Raw genomic sequence first — 21953 nt, 5'->3', positions numbered from 1 at the left:
TGTGTGTGTGTGTGTGTGTGTGTGTACACACACATATATGGAGAGAGAGAGAGAGAGAGAAAGAGAGAGAGAGAATTTTTTTTGGTGTGCTGGCAGCAGAAGCAACAGTACCTCACAGAATCAGCAGAGCAATTTTGAGCCTTGTTTTTGACTCAGTGGTTCCTCAGCCATGTCCCTTCACTATTCCAGAAATTCTATGAGCCAGTCAATATGGTAGACACATCCCAAGGTGACCTCCAATGCCCTTGTACAGTCCCCTCCTCAAGATTGGATAGAACACATGACTTGCTTCTGACCAACAGCATATGGCAACAGTGAATTCTTTCCCATTATCATGCTATATGGTATTATATATGGTATTGTATAAGACTCTGTCTTATCTGGGTAGAGCAAAAGATACTTTGAAGAAGTAAGTTGTCATGTTGTAAGAGTGCCTATAAGAGGATTACTTGGACAATAGGCAGTTTCCAATAGGTAAAAAGTGGCCTCTCACTAACAGCCAGAAAGAAAATGGAGATCTGAGTCTTCTGACCACTAGGATATAAGTTCTCTTAACAATACCATGGATCCTGGAAGCAGATCTTTACCAATTGAGCCTCTGATAAGACTGCGGCCCTGACCAACACCCAATGACACTACTCAGTGGAGTAATGTGTGGACTCCTGAGCAATCAAACTGAGAAAATAAATGTGTGTTAAGTTTCTAAATTTGTTGTAATGTGTTACACAGCAATACAATAAGAAAACAATCAATATCCCCTAAAAAATTTATTTGGTGCTTACATTCACTCATGTTCATGTTCATGAATTGCTATTAACTACCTCAAGTGACACACAGTTTATCCAAATCTTCCCCTTCTTGCAAATTCCATTCATCACTATTTCACTGGACCAACACCAGTCCATACCCATCTCCCTCCTATCATGAGAAGAAAGTACCATTTCCAGCAGCCTCAACTCTCTTATGTCTTAGCATCATGCTACACTCTCCCTGTTGCAGCAAATAATAGCTTTCCTCTCTTTGAAGCTCTAAACTGAATTTATTATAGTAAATAGTAAACCACACCTGAATAGTCCATTTTTTTTCTGTACTTCACATTGAAAATGATTTAGATGAGCTCCTATAAAGTGTTCACTTAGAGAAAGACAGTAAAAATATATTATCTTAATAGAGTAAAAAGCACCTAGTACTGTCTGCTTATTCAAAAACTAAAAATGTTTCAACAAATATGTGTGAGCTTACATAAGATTACATATTACCATTTTCTGTGAAATTGCAATGCTTTCTTCTGCATCCTGGATAATACACTCCACTTCCAACTCTAACAATACAATACGAAAAGTCTATCACCTCGGCTGTTAAAAATCATGTGGGCCATTATCCTGAAAAATTCTGTTGAGATCTGAAAGCAAAGGGATTTGGTGGGCTGAAGGAAAAAATGAACAAGGTACTGTCCATTTTCATTTTCCTTAAGTCTGTTTATAGAGATACTAGCTCTAGGTGGACAAAAATGACTAGAATATTCCATAAGCCTTTTTCACTTTGATGACTGAAAGTTCAGCCAAGAATCAGAACTAATAAGAGTGTCCTGACACCTACAGTGGGACCCCTGACCAATACAGGCTGGTTCTGGAACAGACATTCCTCTATCAATACTCTTTCTTCTTAAAAATCAGGTTCTGATTTCTCTCACTGGTGATGCTGATGATCCTTGAGTCTGACAGGTGTGCTGACTAAAGTGTTCACTGATGAGTAAAGGGGCATATCAGGTGAGGTCAAAGGAGGCAGGGCAGTGTGGGGCGGGGTATGGACTGATTACAAGAATGGATCCCCCTCAGAGGAACACATCTTAGTACTTCCAATAGGTTTTCCCCCATCAGCAGGCAAGAGCAAGGGCCCATTCCCTTATGATTATATTAACTAATATGGAGTCCAAGTTGCATATCTATAAAGATAAGCGTGCTACAAATTTATGAAATCATCATAGGAGAGCCACAGGAGCAACCTGCTTTTGTGGTTAGGAAACAAATACATATGTTATCCTTGGTTTTACATTTCTTCACTTGTGTGTAATTTGGAATCTATCAGTGTACCTGCTGTCTCCTTCCTAAAATGAGAATAATATGTCATCCTACTGGTCTCTCAAATGTTTTGAGAAATCATCAAAAAAATGTAAAAGTTATTTTTTAAAAATCTGAAAACAGTTGTGCGTATCTGTGATGTGTGCAATAAAAATTAAATATGAAGTCTTCATATTTAAAGGAAAGGGCTTCAAGCAATAAAGCCCCCACCAACTTAAACATTAATGTAAACTACATTTTAAAACAAACAAAAAAATCAATTGAAGTAAAAATAAAAAGCTACATTTGGATGCAATAACAAAAAATGTCCATAACTACAATATTTCACTAATGAGAAGGTACAGATGCTACATACAGAAGGATTTTATGATGTCCATATGCTTCTCGAATGACTCTCCTTGTTAGCTATTTCTCCATATCTCTATTTAAGAATAACCTACACCTTCCCCCACTGAGCGGGTGTAAATTATAATATAACACATTGTAATATTTAAATGAATTCAAAAAGTTATTCTAATAAAAACCTACATAAACCTAAAAAACACTAAGATAAGGGCATTAATAAAAATCTAAATTATGGCTATCATTTAAACTAGTTCAACACGTTTGCACCTAGTAGTTGGCCTTAAGACTTAAAAATGTTTGAAACCTCAAACAGAAGTTAGTCTATAGCTCAAACATAAATAATAATTAAATACATAGTGACAACTTTATAAAGCATAGTTTGGTCACAGAACAATTATAAAAACTATAACATACATAAAATCACCTTCTAATTTCAGAAGAGCTATCATTATTTTTATAGAAGATGGCAGTTTTTTATGCCAAACATTCTCTAGCAGAGTGCTGGTCTGATTTTCCAATAAAGGCCAGTCCAACATGCTGAACTGCAAAGGGAGAGGAAAGCAAAGACTGAGGTAAAAAATCTGTCTCCTATCTATAAACTGGTACTTAATTTAAAACTCTTAACTTCCTTCTGCACAACCTTCTGTGCATCTACCCGTGTCCATTCTGTAGTGAAGACTATCAATTCAGGAGCAAAGCTGGGAAAGCATCTCTCTCCCTCTAGCTGGCAGCCTATCAAAGGTCAGACTCAGGATTCCCACTGTATATGCACCTGTTTTGTAGCTGAAACATATATGAAAACATTAGCTTTTTCCCACACAGAAAATGACACATTCTCAGCAAATACTGCTCATTTTGAGATTTGCCTCATTCAAACAAAATAGATGGGAATAAATTTAAAACAAGTTTTACAACTGACTATTTGTTGTTTCAGTAATGTAATATTCTAATTAAGCATTTCAAATATGAATGGTTTCCAGAAGGCACATCAATGATTTGATATTTGAGGAATTAAATTGGTCCAAGTGGGAACAGTGTTTTAAAGGGTTAAGAAATACTAATTATCTGTGGTAAAAGGCAAATATATTAAACAACAAACTTTCAGTTGCAATAATTTCCATAATAAATATCAAAAGCACCAAAGAGTAGTTTAAAAAATTTCTTTTCCAAACATGATTTTCACATTGTCCCCGTTTATTAACTGCAACTTATTCTGTGCTGTTACTCATTATAGATTAAAAAGATTTCTGGGACATCAGAAAATAACATCCAGGCCTTTTCAAATGTCAAAAGGTTTTCTTTCTGAAGATTTTAAGTTGTTTTTTCAATATAGATTTCTACAGACTCACTTCCTTTTCCTGGATTTCAATAATGCCTGCAAGATTCAAAAACATGTGCTACGAATACTTTTAATTCCTAAATCTTTCAGAAACATTTCAATATACCAAGTGTATTTAGCTGTATAACGTTGTGATACCCTTTGTGGGGGGAATCTTCACTTTCTTTCTGGTTAAAAAAAAAAAAAAGAGTTAAACTTTCTAAGCCCTTCTTACCTCACTTCCATATTTTACATACACACACACAATATTCATGTGTAATGGGACATATGTATAACATGTATATATCCCATTTTCCACAGATTTCAAAATGTTATAGTAACCTAAAAGTTCCTTTTTGAGGAGTACACACCTTCTGGCAGGGAAAAAACAAACATGACAGGTCTTCCTGAAATTAGAGCGCAGGAAACTCACTAGAGATTTTTCCAAGTTCACATCACCTGAACCGCATCCTCCGCTCCCCGCAGCAGGCCACCTCTCCTGATAACCAAGCCTGGGATCTGGAGGGCAGCTTGGTCCCGCTCTATCACACACAGACACAGGCCTCTCTCTGACACCAGCACCTCTCACTGCGGACAAGTGGGCGATGGCCTCAAAACCAAACAAACGCTGCCTGCTGGGCGATCTGGGAACGCCCCCCGTTCTTTGCTCCCTCCATTCCCCGCTGCGATAGCCGGGTGGCGTCTAATTAATCAGTTTACCTTAATAAGCCTTCAAGATTCATCACTCTCCTCCCACCAGCCTAGGACCTGCTTTATCTCCCATCCTCCCCACCCCTGAACTTTTCTTAAAACCCAGCGTTGTGATGTACAGACTTGGAACTGAAGTCCCCCACGAAACATCATATGTACCCCACTAAGTATTGCGCCCCTCAAGCAACATGTTGGCAGTACAAACTTTTCATTCATAGCTCCGATTCAACCCGAACTGGGTGTGTGTTTGGGGGCGGGGGGAGAATCAAGCCACCGACCCTTCGCCTGGGCTCCACTTGCCAAATGTCACGCTGTTCACCAAAGGATCACCTAGCACCTAACTTCTGACAAAGATACCTTAAAGCCACCCATCTGCCTGCGAGATGCAAGGCAAGTGATATCGGCTGAGTCCGTACTGAAATGCTCTTAACCTGGGGAACCCCGGCAGGGAATACAGCGGCGCATCCGGAGGACTCGTGGCCCCCAATTCCCAGGGCTTTCCCCGAGCAGCAGCCAGGGACTGGGCTGTGGAGACACTCACCTCCGCTCGCTCCTGCTGAGGCTGTCGCGCCCTCCTCGGCCCCGCGCCGGCGACCCCCTAACTTCTCCCCCTTCTCCAAACAGCCATCTTTCCAGGAGAAGAGAATGGCGAGGCAGGAAGCAAAAGGGGGATTGAAAGTTGACTCGGGGACCACCGCTGCTCCTCCAGCAGGGACTTACCGGCCGCTGCAGGCGCCAGAGGAGGAGACCGCGGCGAGGGCGGCGGGCGCGGCGGGGCCGACTCAGTGCGCGCTGCGCGATGTGCGGGACGCGCCGCCGCCGCCGCCGCCGCCGCGCGGGGGGAGCTCGGGAGGGTGGCAGCGGGCGGCTGCGAGCTGCGAGCTGAGCGGGTGGCGGCGCGCGGAGGATTTGCTAAAAATAGCACTTCTTGGGGAGGGGAGTAGGGGACGGAGGTGGGAGGGAGACGGAGAGGCCCGGCCGGGAGCCCCAGAACGGCGGAGGCTGGGTGGGGCCGGGCGGGGAAGGGAGGCTGGACTCGCGGCGAGAGCGCGGGCCCAGGCGCTGGAGACCTGCAGGGTTGGGAGGGGATAAGGGGTGCGGGGACCCTGGGTGCGCGGCCGAGGCGCTAGCAAGGACTCGCGGGGGCAGCAAGGGCCGCGTGGGGTGGAGAGGAGGACAGCTCCGGGCTGGACCAACGATTCCCGGGAAGGACCGGGAGCCTAAGACGACTTGGGATTTCCAGAGCGCAGCATGCCCACGAGAGGCGCCAGGTGATGGTCCGGTGGCCGGCCCCTCGGCAGCTCACCGCAGCCAGCGAGGACAGTGCGGGGGAGGAGCCCGGCCTCGGCCTTACTCAGTGCCCGCCGGGGATCTCGGGCTGCTCAGGTGCGGTGCGCGCCACTTCTTTTTGAGAGGACTAGAGAGCATGGTAGGGCGGTACCTGGGACGTCCCCACATACATTTGGATCCTAAAGAATCATTCAAGGAGATTTTAAAAGAAAATGCCACGTTCTGCCTTTTTCTTCTTCTTCTTCTTCTTCTTTTTAAGGATCAAAAGGGAAACGTAAGGGAATATGGTGACTGCTGTTCGAAATACGATTTTAGGTTTGCTGCATTTCAAGGCTGGACAGAGAGCACCAAGGCTCTGAAACCAACCCTCGCGGAAGGCAGGCAGTTGGTGGGTTGGAGAATTGACTAAGGATACCCTTCAGTGGTTAGTATCTTTACCTTGGGGATGTTTTACTACTACTATAACTTAACTATACACTATTATTACTAATACTTAAAGATCTTTTTATAAAGCAATCTGTAAATACTTTTTTATTTTAAATAGTGGAATCCTAAACATGCTTGTCTAATGCTAACTAACAAATTGCTCATGCAGAGGCGCTACTATTTATGTATGGAATGTATGATCTGGCCCTCAAACGAATTAAAGCTAGTGCCTCTGCATGTACATTTATGGTTTTTCTCTGTCAGCGAAAGCACAGCTAGTTCACAGATTATACTGAAGGAAAGAAAGAGAGAGACCTAACCCAGTGCCCTCATTTTCAGATGAGGGAACTGCAACCCAGAGGAGCAACATGATTTGCCCAAGGTCTCACAGTGGCAGGGTTCAAATTAAAATCAGATTACCAATGACATAACACTACTATAACTTGGAGAAAGAAAGTCATATGTTATCTGTAATTTAATTTAAAATATTTCTGCATTTATAGTAAGATGAAAGCTAAAGGTTGTCCTCACTTTGCACTAATCAGGAATTCATACTCCAAGAGAGGTCCACTGGCTTTAAATTAAAAAGATCATACTCCTAAGCCTTAGGTGCTAGAACTTCAACTAGCTCACTTTCTATCTACACTGGGAATTCTGTTAATTAGCATGATAAATCTTAATAATGGGCTCTCAGTGGTGAAATAGATGATGTTGACTAAAATATTTTAGAGAGGTTTCTCATTTGCATAGGAGGCAGGTATAAATATCTAGTGACCTTTCCACCTTTCAAAATGGAGTCCTTTTTGAAATGATCAAATATTCAGCCTTTTTAATTTTCCTTTTAATGATTTGGTTTGCCTGTCATTGACTCTTAAGGGAAAGAGTTCAGTCAAGAAAAACTTTCACCGAAGTATGATTGAAGCACTTAAAAGTACAAATTCCTGGGACTTCACTGGTCAACTAAAACAGATGTTTGTGTAATAAGGGTATGTACAGCAGAATTTGAACTGAAATTTGCTTTTTTTTTTTTTTTTCTTTTGGGAGAAGAAAGCAGTTAACTTCGCTTATCATTATTTATGTATTTCACATCTGGTCATTTCATAACAGGGAATTGTCATCTTCATCATTTCCATAGACCCTTGAATGCTGACTTTAAACCAGGTGCTTGCTTGCTGCTACAGAAGATTCAAATATTTTAAGATGGAGTTTAGTAGAAAAGATTTATAATTTCTTCTGAAAGTCCTGATGGGACTCCCATGATCTCTGTTCAAATCTTCACTGTAACATTTATGACACTGTATTATATTTGTATGGTTTTAGTCTGTCTTCGACTGAGCTCTAGGGGCTGGGGAGATAGCTCAGTCGGTAGAGTGCTTGCATTGCAAGCACAAGTCCCCTGGGTTCGATCCCCAGCACCGCAAAAAAAAAAAAAAGACTGAGCTCTAGGAATATAGGGATAATTCATTAGCATTTTTGTGGTGTCTTCAAGTAGATTTTTTTTTAAAGGAAAGTTTTAGATTTACAGAAAATTTCCAAGATAGTACAGGTTGAGCATCCCTAATCCAATAAATTGAAATCTGAAATGCTCCATAGTCTGAAATTTTTTGAGGTCCAACATTATTCCAGAAATGGAAAATTCCACTCCTGACCTCATGTGACAAGTTATAGTCAAAATACAGACACACTAAAAATATTGCAAGAAATTATCTTCAGGCTATGTGTATAAGGTGTATATGAAACAAATAAATCTCATATTTAGATTTGAGTCCTATCCCCAATAAATCTCATCATGCATATGCAAATATTTGAAAATCTGAAAAAAGTCCAAAATCAAATACACTTAGGTCCCATGCATTTTGCATAAGGGATACTTAATATTTATAGAGGATTTCAATATACCCTCTCACATGTATGAAGTTTCCCCATTATTAACATCTTTCATTAGTGTAGAACATCTCTGATATTTATACATTATTATTAACTGAGGCCTATAGTTTATCATATTGCCTTAGTTTGTTTTTTTTGTTTGTTTGTTTGTTTTGATACTGGAGATTGAACCCAGGGGTGCTTAACCACTGAATCACATCACCAGCCCTTTTTATGATTTTTTTTTTTTTTTTTTTTGAGACTGGATCTCACTAAGTTGCTTAGGGCCTTCCTAAATTGCTGAAGCTAGCTTTGAATTTGAGATCCTCCTGCCTCAGCCTCTCAAGTTGCTGGGATTACAGGTGTGTGCTATCACATCATGCTTGCCTTAGTTTTTAAATAATGATCTTTTTCTGTTTTAGGATCTCATCTATGATACCAAGTTATATTTACTGGTCGTGTCTCCTTAGGCTACTCTTGGCTGTGACAGTTTCTCAGATTTTCTTTGTTTTTAAAGACCATGACAGTTTTGAGGAATACTAGTTAGCTATAATATGGGATACTCTTACACTGGAATATGTCCAATGCTTTTCTCATAATGAGACTGAAGTTGTGGATTTGGGTAACAGAGATTATAAAGTACCATTTAGATCACATTATTTCAAGAGAATATACTAGAAAACGTGACATATTACTTGGAATATTAACCTTAATCACCTGGTTGAAATAGTGTTTGTCAACTTTCTCTAATATAAATTTATTGTTTTCTTCCACTTTATATTCTATATTTTTTGAAAGGCAATCACTATATGTAGTTCACAATGAGTGGAGAGTTAGGGCCCCTCTTTTAGGGTAGAGTATCTACATAATTTATTTGGAATTTTTGACAGGCATTCACTTTTTTAACTCTAGAGATCAGCACAATGCTTTCAACATAGTTGGTTCTTAATACATGTGGAATGCAAAAATAGGATTAAACAGAATTTTTTTCCTCCAAGAAAACTGACAGGGTTCTGATATAAGCAAGATGGCATAATGTAACTTTTCAGGGTTTGTCCTGCTGCAGAAACATCAACTATGTGTGCACAAATATACCTTCACAAGAGCCCAGGAAGCTAAGTGAGAGGTTATATCGCCTAGGTGTAGCACAAAAATAGAAGACACATTGTAAAGAGTAGTAATAACAGTTTTAAATTACCAGTATTACCCTCTCTCCTTACCCTAGGAAACATGGAGAGCAACACCCTTCACTTGAGATAAGGAAAGGGAAGTATGCACCAAAGTTTGCTCTCAGACCCCAACACCAGGTTTCCCTAGTGAAATCCCAGTGCTGGGCAGGCCACCATGTTCCCAGACTCCAGGTCCAGACTAGCCCAGCTGTCTCACAGACTGTAGACAAGTCCCAATATCTCGAAACTCCATATTGCTCCAAGCACTGGGCTGGTCCACATAGCCTGCAGCTTCAGACTTACCCCATTACTAGGCTAACACCCATAGCTATAGTCATCAGACCAACACCCACAGACCCAACCTCTAGGCTAACTACTGCAGACATCGGATCTAGGTCCACTCTAGGATCCACATCAGCCCAAAACATGCTCAGTTCACACAGTGCCAGGCTTCAGGCCCATTTTAGCACAAGGTTAGTGCTCATGACCTCAGGCAACAGGCTGGGGTCCTGGAACACAAGTCCCAGGCTTTATCAGTGCCAGGTCAGTTCCTGCAGCACCTCCCCCCAGGCCACCCAATGTGTCTGTACACTCCAGCAGACCCAAACTCTGAATATATTCCAACAGAGGGAGTGTCAGGCCTGTCCCACTGGTCCCCACAGACCCAGATTCTAGGACCATCTCCATAGAATCCAGACTCAAGACCAGTCCCAAAAGTCCTACATTCCAGACAAGTCCCTACTGCTCCAGACACAAAGCCACAACTTTGTGGTCTTTGGCTCAAGATAGGCCCCCATGAATTTAAGCTATCCTCCTAACCCAATACCAGGTTGGCCCTAGGGATTAGACCATTTCTTGTGACCCTAGGTTCCAGTAGACCTAAGGTCTAAACTTGTGCTACTAGACCCTGGCACCAGGCCAGCTCCCATGGACCAAGACTCCATGCAAGTATACATGGAACCAGGACCCAGGATAGAGTCATACTTTAGGGCCACTCCAGTTACTGGTTAGTCCCCATAGATTCAGGCTCCATACTTATCCCAGTGAACCCTGGGACAGTTGCAGATGCAACTGTGCAGCATCTACAGACTTGTGCTCAAGGCTTACCCCAGTAACAGGTAAGCGTAAGTAAACTCAGACTTCAGGCTCTATCCCATGGATGCATATTATAGGCCCACGTTAGTGGACTGAAGCTTCAATCCCACTTCCATGGTTCCATCAACAGGTATACCCCAGTGATTCAGGGTTCAGATCCAACAGATTCAGACAGCAGTGTAGCTTGCCTGAGGACCTCAGCAGTAAAACTGTTCACAAACCATGCCACCTGACCTTCCCAGAATCTCTAGAGAGGCTGGTGAGGTACTTTCCAAGACAAAACCAGTCTGCAAGGTCTACTTTTTCAAGTTACAGACATAAATGCAGGTGCACAAGGATGCAAATCAGGAAACATGATATACTGAAAGGAACAAAATAAAGCATCAGCAACCCATCAGAAAGAGATGGAGTTATATGAACTGCCTGACAAATAATTCAAAATCATTGTTTTAAAGCAGCTCATCAAACTACAAGAAAATACAAAGAAACACTTCAAAAAAATCAGGAAAGTAATATATGACCTAAGAAATTTATCCAAGAGGTTGAAATTATAGAACCAAGTAAGTCCTAGTGCTAAAGAAAATACAAAGAATGTGATGACAAAATGCAATAGAGAGCATCAATAGAATTGATCAAACATAAGAAGAAAAATGCATGAACTGGAAGATAGGTTATTTGCAAATATATACAGTATCTTCTCATTTTCCCCAGGTTACCTTCCAAGACCCCCAGTGGATGCCCAAAACCACAGATAGTAACAAGCCCTGTATATAGTATGTTTTTCAAAAAATACATGCACATGTATGATAAAGTTTATAAATTAGGCAAAATAAAATTAATAATAACATAATAAATAGAACAATTATAATGATATTCTGTAATAAAAACTATATGAATGTAGTTTCTCTCAAACTATCTTATTGTACTGTACTCATTCTTCTCAAGCCAATGTAAGATAATACTATGTCTTTGTGATGACGTTAAGTGAGGTGAATGATGTAGGCCTTGTGATATAGTGTTAGTATACTATGTAAGGGCTACTTGAACGTAAGCACTACAATACCATGACAGTTGATCTGATAAGTGGAATGGCTACTAAGTGACCATTGGGTGGGTAGCATATACAGCATGGAGGGCCAATTTGGGATATTGTGAGATTTCATCATGCTACTTAGAAAAATGCATAATTCAAAACTTAAGAATTGTTTACCTTTGGAATTTTCCATTTAATCTTTTTAACCATAGTTGACCTCAGTAACTGAAACCACATACACAAAAACAGAAAAATGGGAACTCTATGGTTGGATAAGAAAAAAGAATGAAAAGAAAAAAGCTTATGAGATTTGTGAGAAAGCATTCAAATACTTGATTTGTAGAATTTCAAAGGGAGGAGAAAATAAAATAAATAAAATATTATTTAAAGAAATAATAGCAGAAAACTTTCCATATTCAGAAAGATATATAAATATCAAAGTTTGGGAAGGTCAAAATTTTCCAATCAGACTCAATCCAAATAAGACTTATTATAACTGAACTGCCAAAAATTAAAAACATAGAGAACTGGGGGGCTGTATATAACTTAGTGGTAGACCATGTGCTTATCATGAACAAGGCCCTGGATTTTATGCCCAGAAAACACAAAAACAATTTTTTTTTTAAAATATGACCTACAAGGGAATGATCCTAAAAGCAGCAAGAGAAAAGTTGCGTATCACATATAAGGGAGTTTGATAAGGCTAGTAGTGGATTTCTCAGCAGAAATATTATAGGCCAGGAGAGAGGGATGCTAAATTCAAATTGCTAGAATATTAAAAACTTCGAAGGAAGAGTTTTACCTAGAAAAACTTGCCTTTGAAAATGAAGGAGAGACAAAGAGACAAATAAAAGATGAGGGGATTCATCACTACCAAACCTGTCTCGCGAAAAATGCTAAACAGATTTCTGCAAGTTGAAAGTAAAGGATTATAATTAGTAAAAAAAAGAAAAGAAAAAGAAAAATTAAGAAAGTGTAACATACAGTGGTGAAAGTAAGCACACAAATTCAGAATAATCTAGTACAATACTAATGGTATATCACTCACATATCTTTAATACAAGGGTTTAAAGATAAAATTGTTAAAAATAATAATACCTACAGTAATATTTTCAGGTATACACATTACAAAAAAGATATAAATTGTGATATCAAAGCATGAAATGGGTAGGGTGAAGTAAAAGTGTTGAGTATTTCTGTGTGAACAAAGTTAGGTTATTACCAACTTAAAATAGCCTATTATAAGTACAAAACATTTTAGGTAAGCTACATACATGATAACCACAAAGAATAAAAGTAGGTAAAAAAAATTTTTTAAACAAGGGATAAGGGCATACCATTAAAGAAAGTCATTAAATCACAAAGGAATATATCAAGAGAGGTATAAAGGAATAAGGGACCTAAAAAAAACAATAACAAAATGGCAATAGTAATATCTTACTTAATAATAAGAACCTTGAATTAAATGGATTAAATTAATCAAACAAAAGACAGCACAGGTGAATGAATGGGATCAACCATATGCTGCCTATGGAAGATTCACTTCACCTTTAAGAAGACAAATAAAATGAAAGTGAAAGGATGGAAAAAATATATTCTAAAAAAGACCAGGGATGGTTACCCTATATCAGATAAAAGAGACAACAAAAATCATTACATAATGATTAAAGGGTTGCTTTGTCCAGTGGATATAACAATTGTAAATAAATGCACTACATATCATAGTACCTAAATATATAAAGTAAATATTACTAGATCTGAAAGGAGACAACTGGGCAAGATGGCACATGCCTGTAGTCCCAGCTACTTGGGAGACTGAGGCAGTAGAATAACCCAGACCCAGGAGTTTGGGAAAGACCTGAGCAACATAGACACTGTCTCAGGAAAAAAAAAAAAAATTAAATAGATCTTTGTAATACAATAATATTAGAGGACTTCAGTAGCTCATTTTTAGCAATGAAGAACTCATCCAGACAGAAAATCAATAAGGAAGCTTCAGAGTTAAACTACCCTTTAGATCAAATGTGCCTAATAGCTAAATACAGAACATTTCATCCAATAGCATCGAAAGACTCATTTTTTTCAAGTCCACGTGGAGAATTTTCCAGTATAGATCATGTGTTAGGACAAAAAACAAGTCATAAAATTTTAACCTTAAAATCATATCAGGGGGCTGGGGAGATAGCTCAGTTGGTACAGGGCTTGCCTTGCAAGCTGAAAACCCTGGGTTCGATCCCCAGCACCAAAAAAAAAAAAAAAAAAAAAAAAAAAAAAAAAAAAAAAAATCATATCAGGTATCTTTTCTAACCGTACTAGAAACCATTAACTGGAGGACTCTGAGGAAATTAAAAAAAAAAAAATGCCAGAACAACCAATGGATCAAAGAAAAAATTTAAAATGAAGTTAAGAAACAAAATAGGCTTTTAAATATGCCAAAAACAATGGGACATAGCATAAAGAGTTCTGAGAGAAAGGGTTATAGCAGTGAATGTCTATATCAAAAGAGAAGAATAGTTCAAATAAATCATATCAATTACAACTAAAAGAACTAGAAAAAGAACAGATTAACCCAAAATAAGTGTAAGAAGGGAAATAATAATGACCAGAGCAGAAGCAAATGAAATAGAGATTTTAAAAATGACTACAGATGTAGCTCAGTGGTAAAGCATCCCTGGGTTCAACACCCAGTAAAAAAAAAAGATAAGGAAAAAAAAGAAAAACAATAAAAATGATCAAGAAAACTAAGAGTTGGTTTCTTGAAAAGGAAAACATAAGCAACAAACCTTTGACTACGATGATTAAGAAAGAGGAAAACTCAAATAAATAATATCAGAAATCAAATGAAACATTTAAAATGATACCACAGTAATAAAAAGATCATATGCTAGTAAAATATATGACCTAGAATAAATGAATAAATTTCTAGACACATTCAACATACCAGGAGTGAATCATGAAGAAACAGGCAATCTGAATAGACGCATAATGAGTTAAAGTGATCAATACTACCCAAAGTGATCCACAGATTAATTGCAACCCTTATCAAATACAATTTCATTTTCACAGAAACAGATAAAAACTCTAAAATTCATATGAAATCACAAAAAAAAAAAAAACCCAAAGAGCCAAAGCAATCTTAAGCAAAAAGAACAAAGCTGGGGCCATAACACTCCCTGACTTCAAAATATAAGGAATCAAAACAGAGTAGCACTGTCATAAAAATAGACACCAAGACCAATGGAACAGGATAAGAAATCTAGAAGTAAATCCAAATATTAATGGTCCATTGATTATTGACAAAATGCTAAGAACACATAAAGGGAAAAAGACTTTTTGCAACAATCAATGGTGTTGGGAAAAGCGGATTAGCTACATCTAGAAGAATGAAATTTGGCTTTCCTCTTATACCATACATGAAAATCAAGTCATAGTGGATTAGATTTAATATAAGATCTGAAACTATTATACTACTAGAAGAAAACAGAGGGAAAACACCATGATATTGTTCTCAATAATGGTTTTTGTGGACAGGAACTGAAAACCATAGGTAATCAAAGAAAAAGTAAACAACTGGATTACATAAAACTAAACGCTTCTGCAATAGCCAAGAAGACAACCAACAGAGTAAAGAGACATGGATTAGGAAAAAAATGCAAGTCGTAATCTGAAAAAAACTAATATCCAAACTACATAAGGAACTCAAACAACTCAACAGCAAGAAAATAACTAACCTACTTAATGGGCAAAGGATGTAAGAGGCATTTCTTAAGACAAATAGCCAAAAGATATATAAAAAATTGCTCAACATCTCTAATCATCAGGTCATTGAGGTTATGTTTTCAAAGGGAATGTAGGACTCTGACCCTTTACTGCCTTAAGTGAATTAGATACCAAAATGAGATATCACCTCACACCTATTAAAATGCCTGACACGAAAAAACACAAAAGATAACGAGTTACAGAGTAACACTGGTACACTGCTGATGGGAATATAAACTAGTCATCCATTTTGGAAAACAGCAGGGTGGTTTTTGAAAATGCTAAAAAATAGAATTACTATATGATCCAGCAATGCCACTCCTGGGTATACATACAAAAAAAAAAAAAAATAAGATTGGTATTTTGAAGAGAGAATTCCACTTCCTTGTTTATTGCTGAATTATTCATAATGGCCAAGATATGAAATCAAACAACGTACTCATCGATGATGAATGAATAAATAAAATGTGGCATGGATACACAATGATATATTATTCAGCCTCAAAAAAGAAGGATGTTCTGTCATTTTCAACCATATAGATGCACCTGGAGAACATTATGTTAAGTAAATAAACTAAGTACTGCATGGTAAATATAGCATGATGTCACTTATAGGTGAAATCTAAGAAAGTTGAACTCATAGAAGCAGACAGTAGAATAGTGGTTACCATGAATGAGGCAGTGTAGGCTGAGGTATTGGTTTTGTGGAGATATATTGTCACAGGATATGAAATTTCTATTAGGTGACAAAGACATACAAAAGAGATCTATTGTACAACAAGGTGGCTATAAATCTTACCAGAAAAAATGATAAGTATGTGAGCTAATGCATATGTTTATTAGCTCTATTTAGCTTAGAATGTATGCATGTTTCAAAATATTACTTCATATACTATATATCATATATATATATAAAACTTTTATACAGTCAATTAAACTGTATTAGGCAACTTTCTGTCACTATTATGAGATACCTTAGGCAAGCAACTTAAAAAGAGAAAAGGTTTATTTGGATCATAGTTTTGAGGGTTCCTATCCATGACTGGCCCCTTTTCTTTGGGTCAGTGGTGAAGCAGCACATTATGGCTGGAGTATATGGCAGAGCAACATGCTCACCTCATCAGGCAGTAAGGGTTCAGGGTCCTACAATCCCTTGAAAGATGACGTCAAAGACCTAAGGACCTCCCATTAGGCCTCTTAAAGATCCACAGCACCTCCTAAGAGTGCCACCCTAGCGCCCAACTATGAGTCTTTAACTCATAGACACTCGGGGAGCATTCAACATAAAACTCTACTATAGACTATATCAATTAATTAAAAGAAACCTGATAACATTCTCTGCATATTAGCAAGAAACAAAAGCTTCATGCTAATTTTTTTTGGTTTTTGTTTTAATGTTAAACATAGAGGGGAAAATAAATGAGGAATTTATAGGACATGTTTGGTAGTTCTCTTCAGAAGGAAAAGTACTGTGTAAATTTTAGTATTGTTTGAAATATTTGTGACATCCCCAAAGGGGCCATACTTGCCTTCCCACTGATATTTGGCTAAACCATAAGAGTTACATTGTTAGAAGAAATAATGTGTGCCACTTTCAAACAGCATCTTTAACAGCCTTCCTGTGGTTCCTCTGTTTCTCTTTGCCCTCAGTCACTCAATTGACTGTTTTCCAAACAAGTAAAAACCCTTTTTTCCAGGAAAGAAGACCACATGAAGCAGAACCTCCCCCAAATCACCAAGGACATAAATGTGAGCAAGAAATAAACCACTAAGATTTGGGGTTTTGTTATTGCCACACATCACTTAGCCTTTCCAGTCTGATTGCAAAATCCTTTCTAAGTTTCTAAAGTTGAATCATCAAGTGCTTGATTCAATTCTCATCAGTGATCACTTTGGGGCTATAGCATTTTAGGGTCTATTTGTGTTTGGTTATTACACAGTATATTTTTAAATGTTTTCCCATTATGTTAAAAAATAAACATTGTTCTTTACAAAGGAAAGATCCTTTGTTTTGACACTGTTAAACAAAATTAGTGGAGTACCACTATAAACAGAACAGTATGGCACATACAGCAAATCATTTTTCTGAACATTAATTTTAGTTTGATGTCATTGTAAGAGTAAAGGTATAATATTTGAGAGTAATAGGTAAATAAATTTAGCTGTAGTAAGAACTATTAAAGGTGGATTTTACCATGAAGCTAACTAGCTTAGGCTTTAGTGACCCTCATTTGCATAGGTACCTTCTAAGGTCCATATTCCTAATTTAGTACCATTTTACTGATAAGTGTACCAAGTAAATAAATGTCTCGAGATCCACCAAACCTGAATCTTTCTCCATATTTTTTTAAAGAGTTCCAAGAAAAAAGAGCAACACTCCAGAGGAAGGAGGAGGAGAAGGAGAAAGAGAAAGGTGGAGAAGCATTCAATGCATATGGTCCACTTTGGGGATTGAATCAAATAAACAGGTGTGGGACTGCCTGATGAAGTAGGGGGCCATGGAAAAACATTGGAGTGTAACTCAAGAGACTCGAGAGAAGTGAAACCCAGAAATATTGGGTTTAGAATAATAAGAGAAATAATAAAAGAAATAGACTGTACCAGCTCTGGGCCACCAGGACCCTTGTTTATGTGGCAGCTCCTCTTTGATGGGCAGAAAGAGAATCTCACACATCTCAAGAAATGCAAATTCTGCCAGAAAGCAAATGCACATGAGCAGAAAGGAGACTTGGATTCTACATGGTGAGCACAAATGAGAACAGATTAACAGCACTATCCTGTAGTTAGTGCAGTGATGGGGAACCATGCTAAAAGGGACTTCATTGTCTAGGATTTCCATGTGGAAAAGAAACTTCTACATTTTTGTTATCTCTATGGCCCAAAAGCCAATTTTCTTTATAGTGGATCAACAGTGCCCACCCCAAGACAATCTTGGACCAGGAAAGTCTGTGACATAGACCTTCTGAAAACTCTGAGTGTCAGGAAGTACAGTTGTTCAGTCTGCCTGTCTATTCATTAGAAAAAAGTGAAGGACACTCCCATATAAAATTGTGGGAGGGAGCAAGTCCAGCTGACTCTTCCTGGATTCCTGAGGCAGCAGTGGCTAGAAGTGCCCCATCTAAGTCAGGTGAAAAGCTTGGATCCCACAACTCCCCACCGAAACACAGATCCTCTCAGACTCAATCACCCCTCCCATCCCTAGATGTATTGAAAGGATTTGCTGCTGCTGGAGCAGATTTTCTGCACTGTTCATTCATTCATTCATTTACTGGGTCAGTGGACATCAGCCCCAAAACTCAATCTTGGACCAGGAAAGAGACTGGATGGATCCATTAAGAGCTCCTGGCAGCAGGACATATGCATGGTCTGCCAGTCTTATCTGCTGCTCTACAGAGAGGATAAAGACAGAACTTGCTCCCTTTAGAAATTGGCAGTTTGAGACATCTGGGTCGCATCACAGAAGGGCAGAGTGAGAATTATGTTAATAACCCTAAGAGGTAATTTTCCTCTAGAACACACAAAAGCTCCAACACTAGGGAGGGATCTGGGCCCCAGATGCCCTAGGGCTGTTCCCTTTGAGCCACCAGAGAACACACTGGTACCCTAACCTGTCACAGAGCTATCAAAGCTGCATAGGTGTTCACAGGAGCAGGGCAGAGGGAAGACTGTGTGAATAGGCTGTAGCCTGAGCTCCACACAGTTTTTCAAAGCAAGATGGTGACCTGGACATGGAAAAAGATACATAGAGTGCCCCACACACAGCAACAAGCCAGTTGATAAAGTAGCCACCTCCACACTCAGAGACATCCAGTAGATAATCAAATGAGAATTAGGAATGAATCAAACATTAGAAATAAAACAAAAATACAGGAAGTAATATATACATCTCTATGAAAGCAATGTAAATGATCTTTATTCTGCAATTAAAAGACATTGATTGGCAGATTGGATTTAAAAACAAGATCCAACTCTGTGCTTTTTACAAGAAAAGGCATTTGTAGTGAAAGTGAAAGGATGGAAAGCAATATTCCATATAAATGAAATCCAAAACCAAGCAGGCATAGATATTCTCATATCTAACAAAAAAGACTTCAAGCAAAAGTTAGTCAGAAGAGACAAAGAAGGTCATTATATAATGATAAAGGAAACAATCCAACAAAAAGATCTGATTATAAATATTAATGCCCTGAATGTTGGCACCCCAATTTCATAAAACAAACACTACTCCACATAAAGGGACAGATGGGCCCAATACAATAATAGTTGGTGACTTTAATACACCATTTGTGAGGGGTCTCTCACTAATAGGTCATTCAGACAAAAATCATCACAGTATAGAAATAAGCTATACTGTAGATCGAAAAGACTTAACAGTTATCTAGAATATTTCATCCAAAAGCTGAATGCACTTTCTTTTCAACTGTTCATGTAACTTTCTCCAAAATATATCATATATTATGCCATAAAAAGTCTCAGCAGATACAAAAAATTGAAATGTTTTCTTGCATCTTCTATCATAATGGGATGAAATTAGAAATTGAGTGCAAGAAAAACTATAGAAACTATAAAAACACATAGAGATTGAATAATACACTTTTAACTGATGAGTGAGTCATTGAAGAAATTGGGGGAAATTTAAAATTTTCTTTAAATCAAACAACATGCCAGAATATGTGGGATATAATGCAGGCAGTTCCAGGAGGGAAATTTATAGGTATGAATATCTACATGAACAAATTAGAGAGAAATCAAATAAACACCTAATCATGCATCTCAAGATCTTAGAAAACAACAGCAATCGGATCTCAAAACCAGCAGAAGGAAAGAAATAATAAAAATGAAGGCTGAAATGAATGAAATAGAAAATAAAAGAGAAATATAAAGGATCAGTGACGCTAAGAGTTGGTACTTTGAAAAGATAGACAAGATTAATAATATTTCAGTCAAACTAACCAAAAGAAAAAGAAAGAAGACCTAAATTAATAAATTTAGAGATGAAAATGAGAATATTACAAGAAACATCACTGAAATCCAAAGGATGATTAGGGAATATTCTAAAAATTTATATTCCAATATACTAAAAAAAATGTAGAAAAAATAGATAAATTTCTAGACACATATGACCTACTAAATTGTGCGAAGAGAGTATAGAAAACTAAACAAGTTGATAATAAGTAATAATATAAGTAATAAGATTGAAGCTGTAATAAAGTCTCCCAACAAAGAAAAGCCCAGGACTGGATGGTTCATGGCTAAACTTTACCAGACCTTTACAGAACTAACACCAAAGCTATTAAGATTATTCCATGAAATAAAAAGGAAAGGGGCACTTTAAAACTTTTTGTACAAAGCCAGTATCACCCTGATATCAAAACTGGATAAAGACATATCAAGGAGAGAAAATTACAGACCAGTATCTTTGATGAACTCAGATAGAAATACCCTTAATAAAATACATGCAAACCCAATTTAACAATATGTCAGAAAATTATACATCATAATCAAAATGGTTTCATTCCAGGCAGGGAAGGATGGTTCAACATATGCAAATCAATGAATGTAATACACCACATAAATAGAATTAAGAACAAAAATTACATTATAATCTCAATAGATGCAGAGAAGGTCTTCAATAAAATTCAACACTCCTTTATGATAAAAATGCCAAAGAAACTAGGGATATAAGGAACTTATCTCAACACAACTAAGGCTATTTATGACAAACTCAAACCCAAAATCTTACCAAATTGGAAAAACTGAAATAATTTCTTCCACAATCAGGTACAAGACAAGGATGTCCACTCTTGCCACTCCTATTCAATATAGCACTTGAAATTTTAGCCAGTCATTAAACAAGAGAAAATAAAGGGGGTACAAATGAGAAAGGAAAAATTCAAATTATCCCTATTTACAAATGATATAATGTGGAAGATCCTCAAGACTCCACCAGAAGACTTCTAAATTTGATAATCAAAGTAAGCAAAGCAGTAGGATAATAAATCAATATATCAAAATCAATAGCATTTCTATACAAAGTAATGAACCCACTGAGAAAATCAGGAAAATATTTCATTCAAAATAGATTTAAAAATAAATTACTTAGGAATAAACCTAACCAAAGAGGTAAAAGACCACTACAAGGAAATTAGAGAACACGTTAAAAAGAAATTGAGGAAGATGGAAAAATCTCCCATGTGCATGAATAGGCAAAATTATTAAAAGTTTTTTTTTTTTTTTTACCAAAAGAAATCTAAAGATTAAATGCAAGCCCAATTAAAATACCAATGATATTCTTCACAGAATTAGAAAATCAATTCTAAAACTCATGTGGAAGAATGAAAACACTCAAAATAGCAAAATCAATCCTAAGCAAAAAGAGCAATGCTGGTAATACTGCAATACCTGACTTCAAATTTTACTATGGAGTCATAGTAAGAAAAACAGTATAGTCCCTGGCATGGAAACATATACATAGAATAATGGGACAGACCAGAAGACACAGAAACAAATCCACATAGGTACAGTCATTGAATATTTGACAAAGGTGTCAATAACATGTATTGAAGAAAAGACAGTCTTTTTAACAAATAGTGCTGGAAGAACTTCTACATACAGATAGCCATATGCAGAAAAATGATAAAATGATACTATATTTACATCTCTCAACTGTACAAAAGTCAACTCAAGATGGATCAGCAACTGGTAAACAAAAACATAAGGGAATCAGGCATGGTAGCACATACCTGTAATCTTAGAGACTCTGACGGCTAAGACAGGTGGATTGCAAGTACAAGGCAAGCCTCAGCAATTTATAAAGACCCTATCTCAAAAAATAAAAACTAAAAAGAGCTAGGGAATGT

General features: G+C 37.7%; 1 protein-coding gene and 1 long non-coding RNA gene across 4 annotated transcripts in view; one reads left to right on the top strand and one right to left on the bottom strand.

The window, feature by feature from the left end:
• Window positions 1-5284, bottom strand: part of HDAC9 (histone deacetylase 9) — a 926898-nt gene extending 921614 nt beyond the window's left edge. Inside the window, exons 1-2 of one of the 3 annotated variants that reach the window (XM_079152284.1) lie at window positions 4997-5274; window positions 3872-3932 (exon numbers count right to left, since the gene is read on the bottom strand). The gene's annotated coding sequence lies outside the window, so the exon portion shown is untranslated. Of the gene's footprint in view, window positions 1-3871; window positions 3933-4996 lie in introns of all 3 variants that reach the window. The other 2 variants (XM_079152285.1, XM_079152283.1) reach the window with 2 other exon arrangements.
• A 156-nt stretch (window positions 5285-5440) lies between these two features.
• Window positions 5441-7357, top strand: LOC306667823. Its single transcript, XR_013765651.1, has 3 exons — window positions 5441-5841; window positions 6005-6169; window positions 7279-7357. It is a non-coding gene; the product is annotated as an uncharacterized lncRNA (long non-coding RNA).
• The last annotated feature ends 14596 nt before the right edge of the window (window positions 7358-21953 follow it).

This window comes from Sciurus vulgaris (assembly GCF_902686455.1).
Source record: "Sciurus vulgaris genome assembly, chromosome: 8".
Taxonomy (NCBI): domain Eukaryota; kingdom Metazoa; phylum Chordata; class Mammalia; order Rodentia; family Sciuridae; genus Sciurus; species Sciurus vulgaris.
The sequence above is the reverse complement of the archived record's forward strand: the minus strand, read 5'-3'. Positions and strand labels throughout refer to the sequence as shown.